Below are 10336 nucleotides of genomic sequence, written 5' to 3'. Positions count from 1 at the left end.
ACTGACTGCTGTAAAATGTATTGGCTGTGTTCTGAGTTCAGCTGGATTTGTCTTTCTCCATATTCACATGCAAAACCCCTCCTTAGGCTGAGTAGTCCCTGACACCTCCAGCAGCCCCATTGATTTTGTAGACTTCTGCGGAGCTCCTTAAGGAATACAATGCCACTTGGCACATGAGCAAGGACTATCACAGACTAGCCTGGGTGACTGAGTTAGTGCATGGTCCTAGTTGCAAAGGGTGAGGTCAAATCCTTGTGGCTCATTGAACTGCCTCTGTGCCAGGGCTCTGGAGAAAAGTTTCGAGATCCCTGGCCCTTGGCAGGTCAAGCAGTGTCCCAGCTCATACAGAATCAACTAACTGCATTTCACTCACAGGCTCATGATCTTCTGTCACACGAACATCATTTCATGTGTTATGTAACCAGGACCTTTTCCTAGTGTGGATGCAGATTAAATCTTTTACCTTGACATAGCTGCTCAAGGCAAACCATTAGCTCCCCCCCCACCCCCGCCCCAGGATGGACCTTGATCAGGTAAACTGAGGTAAAGATGTTAATCGAGGGGAAAGGTCAGGGTTAGGTAACGTGTGTGAGCTAATCCCAGTCCAACAGCCATATTTGCTGATGAAACAAACCGTTCGAGTAGGGAGGCAGTTATACAACAGATGTCCAGGATGATTGTAAAGATCTAAGCTTTTCTCCCTGAAATGTTTATATGAAAAGTATCTGTAAAATAGATCCATAGCATATAAACCAAAACACACAAACATCCATAAAACTGTTTCTAATACAATCTCTTGAATGTATCCAACCAATTAATCAGCTGAAAGGGGGATGCCGTTTCTTCCACTCAAAAGGTATTCTTAGTCTTTTCAATAGCTGGGTACAGACTTCTTAGTGGCTCTGTTGGTATCTTGCTTATAGGCCCCTTCAGTTTTTCAGAGAACTTGAGGTATACAATTATCCAAATTGCCTTAAAACCAATCAGATCCTATTGGCTCTTTTTGAAAGATGTGTATTCACATACACATGTGGGAGTTTTGCCCATGTAGCAAAAGTTGGCCCTTTGAGCAACATTAAACTATAAGATTTTAGGATTACAGAATAGAGGGGAGAAATATCTCATGCACAGTTTTAACCTGATAGTTTAATGTAGTATAATTGGCCTTGTACACATCAATAACATTGTAATTTTATGCTGGCAACTGATAAAAGTGTCTCATTAAAATCTGACAATGCTTTTCCTGGGAGTGGAAAGGCACATTACTTTATTCATAGTAATTTATTTGATTAAGCTATGTTCAATTCAATACAAAATTCAGGTGCTGGAGCCGAAGGCAGCTTCCTATTCTTTAAGTCCACATGGAGCTGGCAGTTGTCATTGGAATCCTTATTTCCTAGTTGGGAAGCCCATACAGTTTGGTGTTCTTTGGACTTTTGCCTTTCTCTGCTATCTTACACAGTATACATTATGAGGCAGAGCTCACACAGGCAGCTCTCTACATGCAGATCTCTCACTAAAGTCAGAGAGTTCCACTCGTACAATAGCTGCCAATTCAGGCCCCTGGTTTCAAAGACAGATCTTGGTCAAGATTATTATTATTAATTATCTGTAGCTCAAAGAGACGTTATGGGCTTGATGCAGGAATCACTTGGTGAAATTCTCTGGCCTACATTATGCAAGAGGTCAGACTACATGATCGTATGGATCCCTTCTGGCCTTTAAATCTATTAAGCATGACAGCCCTGGCTGTTCCTGTTCTGTGGATAGCTGGAGCAATTTGGTTTCCAAGGCTATTAATCTGGTAATTTTTACTATAAACAGTAGTTATAGTTAATAGGCTTGATTCATCCTGGCTTGAAGCCAGCTTCTGCAAGCTTAGCTCAGAATGGAAGGTGGGTGGTAGTAGAAAGTCTAACCAGAGGGGCTGGTGTGGTGCATGGCAGTCACAATCACTGCTCCACCAGTGCTTTGCAGGTAGCCAATGAAAACCAAAACGTGGGTGAGGGGACAGCCTGAGAGTGTCCCCTGGGAACACGGGGATTATGCCCTAATTTAGCACATTGCCTGAGCAGCCTCAACCAGCAAGGCTCCTATGAAGACCCAGCTCTAAATTAAACCTGCCGTCCCATGGCGGAACCCACCAAGAGAGGGCAGTGTTGAACACTGCCTGCCCTTCTTTGGGGGAAGCTACGTGCTTCCCTTGCTGTAATAGCCCCAGCCGGTGTGAAACTTCTACTTCCTCCTGCAGCTGTGGGGGTGAATCAGGTCTGTTATGCCAATGGAAGCAGAAGCTTTAAAAGTACCTGAGTTTACTGGGTTTCACTAAAACAGAGAGTATGGAACTAATCTTACCTTAGACCCCTGCAGTTTGGCTGATCCCAGGCAGATCAGCATCACCACTAAATATCCATTCCCAGCAGCATCTCTTAATTTCGAGGAGAAGGATATGGAGATTTTGGGGAGATACACATCAAAATGGCTGTGAGAAATGGAAAGCACAAATCTCTTTTCAATGCATTTGACTCAATATCTCACCCTGGAAGTTACCCAACCAGTACTGAAAATACATGCATTTAATGAATGCTACGGAACAACAGCCCCATTTCTTGTAGAAAACCTATTTACCAAGCTTTACATACCTATTCCCTTCCCACAATGCCTATTTTTGGGCAAATCATGGACTCGGCAACACACGTGCATTTCCCATTGACTCTGCAGTTATTGTTACCGAGAGTTTTGCCCATGTAGCAAAAGTTGGCCCTTTGAGCAACATTTATACTGGTTATCATACAAAAACAAGGTTAACTTCTGTTTGAACTGCTGTTTTTACAGCATTTCTAATCCTATAAGAGAGAAAACAACCTTAGGATTTATTAGGTTAGGTGAAGCAGTACACACACAAGACACTAGCTTGCAAGGAATTGAGTTCCTTCTATGGTCTATTCAGCAAAGGAACTGCAATTCCTTTTTGGTATGGTGTACCTTGAAATTTCTAAAATCTTGATCTGTCAGCAGAGCAGCCATTTTGTTCTCAGAGCTGGACATAAGAACGGTCATACTGGGTCAGACCAAAGGTCGATCTAGCCCAGTACACTGTCTTCTGACAGCGGCCAATGCCAGGTGTCCCAGAGGGAATGAACAGAACAGTTAATCATCAAGTGATTCATCCCCCGTTATCCATTCCCAGCTTCTGGCAAACAGAGGTTAGGGACACCGTCCTGGCTAATAGCCATTGATGGACCTATCCTCCATGAATTTATCTAGTTCTTTTTTGAACTCTGTTATAGTCTTGGCCCTCACAACATCCCTCTGGCAAAGAGTTCCACAGGGACACATCAGCCTCCTCTCTCTCTCGTGTGTGTATGGCATCTGCAGAGCAACATTCTACAGACACAGTTGTGTTCCATAATCCAGTTCAAGGCCGCCTTTGTGACACTGTGAATATCATCCAATTCACCTTGGAATCCATATTTGGGGCACTGAATCATGATGTGTTCAATGCTTTGGATGTTCTCACTGCAGTTGCGGGAAGGGGAATCTTTGATTTTCCACTTGTGCATCAAGTAGTTGCATTTTTCATGGTTTGTTTGGATGCAGTTCAATGTGCTCTGAACACTCAAGGAACTGAGTGAGGAGATATCTGAGCCATTAGCGATTATCTTTGAAAACTCATGGAAGCCAGAAGAGATTCCAGGAGACTGGAAAAGCGAAAATATAGTGCCAATCTATAAAAAGGGAAATAAGGACAACCCGGAGAATTACAGACCAGTCAGCTTAATTTCTGTACCCAGAAAGATAGTGGAGCAAATAATTAAGCAATCAGTTTGCAAACATCTAGAAAATAATAAGGTGATAAGCAACAGTGAGTATAGATTTGTCAAGAAGAAATCATGTCAAACCAACCTGGTAGCTTTCTCTGACAGGGTAACAAGCCTTTTGTATAGGGAGGAAACAGTAGACATGGTATATTTTGACTTTAGTAAAGCTTTTGGTACTCTCTCGTATGACCTTCTTATAAACTAACTAGGGAAATGCAACCTAGATGGAGCTACTATAAGGTGGGTGCATAAGTGTTTGGAAAACCATTCCCAGAGAGTATTTATCAGTGATTCACAGTCATGCTGGAAGGACATAGAGAGTGGGGTCCCAGAGGGATGAGTTCTGGGTCCAGTTCTGTTCAATATCTTCATCAATGATTTAGATAATGGCACAGAGAGCACACTTATAAAGTTTGCGGATGATACAAAGCTGGAAGGCGTTGCAAGTGCTTTGGAGGATAGGATTAAAATTCAAAATGATCTGGACAAACTGGAGAAATGTTCTGAAGTAAACAGAATTATATTCAATAAGGACAAATGGAAAGTACTCCATTTAGGAAGGAACAATCAGTTGCACGCATACAAAATGGGAAATGACTGCCTAGGAAGGAGTACTGCGGAAAGGGATCTGGGGTTATAGTGGGCCACAAGCTAAATATGAATCAACAGTGTAGTGCTGTTGCAAAAAAAATCAAACATCATTCTGGGATGTATTAGCAAGAGTGTTGTAAGCAAGACACAAGAAGTAATTCTGTCACTGTACTCTGTGCTGATTAGGCCTCAACTACAGTATTGTGTCCAGTTCTGGGCACCACATTTCAGGAAGGATGTGGACAAATTGGAGAAAGTCCAGAGAAGAGCAACAAAAATTATTAAAGGTCTAGAAAACATGACCTATGAGGGACGACTGAAAAAATTGGGTTTGTTTAGTCTGGAGAAGAGAAGACTGAGAGGGGACATGATAACAGTTTTCAAGTATGTAAAAGGTTGTTACAAGGAGTGGGGAGAAAAATTGTTTTTCTTAACCTCTGAGGATAGGGCAACAAGCAATGGGCTTAAATTGCAGCAAGGGAGGTTTAGGTTGGACATTAGGAAAAACTTCCTAACTGTCAGGGTGGTTAAGCACTGGAATAAGTTGCCTAAGGAGGTTGTGGAATCTCCATCATTGGAAATTTTTAAGAACAGGTTAGACAAACACCTCTCAGGGATGGTAAAGATAATATTTAGTCCTGCCATGAGTGCAGGGGACTGAACTAGATGACCTCTCAGCAGGGCCAGCTCTAGACACCAGCGTCCCAAGCATGTGTTTGGGGAGGCACTTTTCAAGGGGTGGCATTCCGGCCCTTCGGGGTGGCACTTTTCACCTTTTATTTTCACCTTTTTTTGCTTCAGCGGTGGCAGTTGGTTTTTTGTTTTATTTTTGTTTTGCTTGGAGCAGCAAAAACCCTGGAGCCGGCCCTGCCTGTCAGGGTCTCTTCCAGGCCTATGATTCTAAGTCTGCATGGCGGGTCGAAACCAGGAGGGCAGCTTGTTTGATCAGTAATAATGTGCTTGTTTAGAATGGTAGATGAGGTCCAGATGATTTGCCATTCCCTGGTTTTCCAGGCTTTAAGATTGCAGTGACCTTGGCTTTTCTCCACATGCAGAGGTGGAAGATGGTGACCTTCATGTGGTCAACCCTGTTAAGTGGGAAACTCTGACTAACATAATCAAACTGGTGACAAAATGTCTACTGCTGACCTTCCAATCAGAAGAGCAACAAAATCAGCCTGCTATAAAGGCGTTACACACTGTGCTTTCACTGAAAGAGTTTATTTTTGTTCTCTGTCATTTTTGAATGATAATTCATGATTTCCTCTTTGTTTAAAAATACAATGCCCTTTCCTGCTTCTTGCAGGATCACTTGATAGCAAGTTGCTGAATGATTACTGATGGAAGATGGAATTTCTGTATCTCATTATTCTTTCTTGGGTTATAGCATCTTCCACTTCCTTCATTTTAACTAGTTCTGGCATAATAAGGCCCATGGAAGCATTTGCCCTTACATGAGACTTGCATCACGATGCACCATAATTCCCAGTCAAACAACATATGGTATCTTCCAACTCAAGACATCATAGGAACTTTTACAATAGTTTTCCACTTCACAAATAAGTAATACTCTTTGGTCAGACCTTTAGCAAACTAATTTTCCCATTCTCCTAAAGACAGAGGGAGGTTAAGTTGTATGTCATATGACAACAGCTAACTCTTATTGCCTAAAGCATGGTGGTTGTATTTTATAAGACCTTGCTCTCACATTAGACAAACTTAAAGCACTAAACAATTAATCAATCCTCCCAACACATATCAAGAAAGTCTCTGTTAGGCCTATCTCAGCAGTTCTTCTCTTCAGTACAATTCTGTCTCCAGACAAATTAAACAAAGACACAGGCTAGAGTTGCAATGTTATCTCCTCTTTTACTGGTTCACATTCTTTTACTCAGTCGGAAAACAACTGTTCATGTGGATTCCAGGTTAGTCCACATGCATAAAGTTCAGACCTCACTAGCCTGTTAGTTGCTTACTCACATTATTCTATCCTGCAAAGCATACATCTAATGTGGTGGGATGGGAAAATAGAGGGTCTTCTTCTAGGGTAATGGTTCTCAACCAGGGGTTGCGGGCCCACCAAGGGGCTGCGAGCAGGTTTCAGGAGGTCCTCTAAGCATGGTCAGCATAGACTTGCTGGGGTCCAGGGTAGAAAGCTGAAGCCCCACCCCATGGGGCTGAAGCCCAGGGCTCTAAGTCCCGTCACCAGGGGCTGAAGGTGAAGCCTAAGCAATGTAGCTTCACAGGGGCCCCTGTGGCATGGGGCCCCAGGCAATTGCCCTGCTTGCTACCTCTAACGCTGGCCCTGACTTTTAAATGCAGAAAACCAGGTGTTGTGGCACAGGTGGGCCGGGAAGTTTTTATAGCATATTGGGGGAGGCCTCAGAAAGAAAAAGGTTGAGAACCCCTGTTTTTGGGTATGCACCAGTTGGACTAATAAAAAACATAAAATAGAGAGCCAAATTTTCCTCTAGAGAAAGAAACCTATAAAATACAGACCATTACAATTAAAATGGGTTAAAAATAAGAAAGCCAGTTAAGGACTTGTCTACATGTGAAAGTTTCCCCAATTATTCCAGTATAATTGCACCAGTATAATTATATAACATCCCAAGTTGTAGCACCAGTAAAACTCCCAGTGTAGACACCCTTAAATATAATTATACTGCTGTAGTTATGTTAGTAAGTTTTCCTCAGGTAGACAAGCCATAATTACACTAGTACACTCTTATACTGGAATGAGTGGTTTTCTTTTCAGGTTAGATTGGACTATACCCAAATTATACCTGTCAAACTATATCAATTAAAATTCACACGTTAGCTTACACCTGTACAACTTCCTCATATAGCAAAGCCCCTGATGTGGATGTGGCTTCATTGCTTTGGCAAAAATAGCATTTTCTGTAGCTTAGCATTCACGATTGTGCATTTTTGGCCAAATGGTCACATGCTGGTGCAACAGATGAGACCTGCAAAATACACATGCTGCACTGCATAAACTGCATTGCACAGTGCAGCTGTATGGACAGTTACCTGATTTACAGAATCAACTGTTGGGTTTTAGTGGTGCAGATGCATTTTACACCGCACACCTTTTGCTCACCACAGCTGTTGCATGAGTCTTTGCTAATGTAGCCCATAGGACTGTAAAGCATTTGTGACAATACAACTGAGAAAACCAAATTTCTATGTGACAGATTCACATTTGGATCCAAACTGAGGGAAAAGAGCGAGAGCTGAAAATTAAGGGGCTCCAAGTTAGGGGTGAAATTCACCCTATGCAAAAGGTTAGGCGTATGCACTGTTTGAAGCACACACCTGTCTAGGATTCAATATTTCTACACACCCTTTTTACAGGAGTTTAAATCTGGATTAGAGCTTGGACTACAATTAAGTTTGTTTTTTTACCAGCATAGCTATATTGATTATGGGCGTGATTTATTAATTTATTTTTTACTGGCATAGCTATACTAGTAAAACCATTAGTGTACACATGGTTGGGGAAACCAGCATAAGCTATACCGGTATAAGCACTTTTATACTGATCTAATTGCATCCATATGAGCGTTTTTTGTTGGTTAGGCTATAGCAGGGGTCGTCAACCTTTCAGAAGTGCTGTGACGAGTCTTCATTTATTCACTCTAGTTTAAGGTTTCGTGTGCCGGTAATATATTTTAACATTTTTAGAAGGTCTCTTTCTCTAAGTCTATAATATATAACTAAACTATTGTTGTATGTAAAGTAAATAAGGTTTTAAAAATGTTTAAGAAGCTTCATGTAAAATTAAATTAAAATGCAGAGTCCCCCGGACCGGTGGCCAGGACCTGGGCTGTGTGAGCGCCACTGAAAATCAGCTCACGTGCTGCCTTTGGCACACGTGCCATAGGTTGCCTACCCCTGGGCTATAGCTACACCAATATAACTGCACTGGCAAAACCCTCGGAGTAGAGACAATGTCTGAGTCAGAAATTGGAAATTTAATAATGTATTTCCTTAAGGTTTTGTTTTCATTGGGATGCTTAATAAATTTTGGAAGTGGATTAAAGCTGAAGAGCACAAATACACTCTTAGTGCAGAATAAGAATGTCCACACAGGGTACTAGTGCAGAAAAGCTATTGCATAACAGCTGTATTGGGGTATTTCCCCATTTAAGAATGAAGAATATTTTTCATCCAGTCTCTATTAAATGGCAGCACTAACAGCAGCTTGCATTTGCAACATTATGCCTTATGCAGGTATATGCTAGTTTGCATTGTGATGCTGATTTGCTCGGGCAAACTTATGAGCTTGCAATATGTTGGGGGCTGGCCGAAAATTTGGCCCTAAGTGCACATTAAGGAGCAGATTGTTCTTCTTAAATTCAACAGCTCTGTTGAAATGAAAAACAATCTGTACCGTGGAGTCTTTGCTCAGAGAAGTTTTATCTCCTGGATTCACATCAAACAAGTGGGAAAAAAAAGAGGAATGCAAGGTCAATGTGAGGGCTTCAAATTAAACAACAAGGTTATCTTAAACTCACTCCCAGAGAATGGAAAACAAAGATACTCGCAACCGAAGCGTTTTCTTATACAGCTAATATCTGAAGAGAGTATCATGGTGCCAATTATTAATAGACTTGTTTTCTATTCTGTGTATTTATTTACAATATTATTTAATATTTTTTCATCCTAAACCATGCAACAAAAGGCTGATGTTTTGTGTGGGCAGGGAAAGGCGCTACAGAACTGAAAGTAAATGCAGTGGGTAGGCCTGCTTTGAACTCAACATTCATAAGAGAGATTAGAATCTGATCCAGGAAGCAAGAGGATGTTTATGAAAGAGGAAAAAGGTCCCAGAAATTATTGACCTAATTAGTATGAAAAGGAATTTTGGCAAAAAAGAAAAAAGGAGGAGTGGCCTTGGGTCTAGAGCAGAAGACTGGGAGTTAAGTGATCTGGGTTATATTCCCATCAGTTAACCTCTCTGTGCCTCAGCTTTTACAGCTGTAAAATGGGGATAATGGTGTTTATCTGCCGTTTGAGGCTATGAACAATAAACCAATATGAGTTAAAAATATTAGCAATATCATTGACCATGATCTAAATGATGTTCCTCTTCTATAAACAGAGATTGCCAAAACAGATCCTGCCTGGCAAGATTCCCCTCTCCCCCACAATATAGCCTCTCCAAGCCTTGGCCATGCCCACAAATTCCTTTCCTGAGCAAACAAAGGAGGGTGTAGGGGTGTGGGGGCGGGGGACAGCAGAGCCTTGGGTCTGTCCGCAGATGTGTCAGCTAGTGCTGGGCAGGACCAGCAGCAAATTGCAGCCACCTGGGAACAAGGGTGGGAAGTAGCTAAGGGAAGGAATCATGCCTCAATGAGGAATGATTGAATTCAATGAAACGTTATTGGCATAAGTTACACAAGCATTGCCAAGCATAAGAAAAAGACAGACCACTGCAAACCCCTCCACAGGAGCGAGTCTCAGAACCTGGGTCAAATGACTCAGGCTCTGGGGGGCCTGACACCCAGCAAGTGGGATGGATCTTAGAGTCTGGGCTCCAACCCAAGCATAGGATGACCGTACGTCCCTTTTGGCCGGGACAGTCCCTTTTTTAAGCCCTGTCCTGACTGTCCCGAATTTTTCCAAACGGAAACATTTGTCCCGTTTGCTCTTGCTGACTTGATCAGTTGGCAAGAGCAAACAGGACAAATGCCCACTTTTGTCAAATAGTGCGGTGCAGTGTGGGCGAGTGGAGATGCCAGCCCCAGGGTTGCCAACTTGCTAATTGCACAAAACCAAACAGCCTTGCCTTGCCCCTACCCTGAAGCTTCACTCCTGCCCCACCCTTGTCCAAGAGCCCCTCCCCCACTCACCATCCCCTCTCCCTCCGTCACTCGCTCTTCCCCATTCGCACTCACTTTCACTGGGCTGGGGCAGGA

The sequence above is a fragment of the Mauremys mutica genome, chromosome 4, assembly GCF_020497125.1.
Source record: "Mauremys mutica isolate MM-2020 ecotype Southern chromosome 4, ASM2049712v1, whole genome shotgun sequence".
Taxonomy (NCBI): domain Eukaryota; kingdom Metazoa; phylum Chordata; order Testudines; family Geoemydidae; genus Mauremys; species Mauremys mutica.
Note: the sequence above shows the minus strand (reverse complement) of the source record.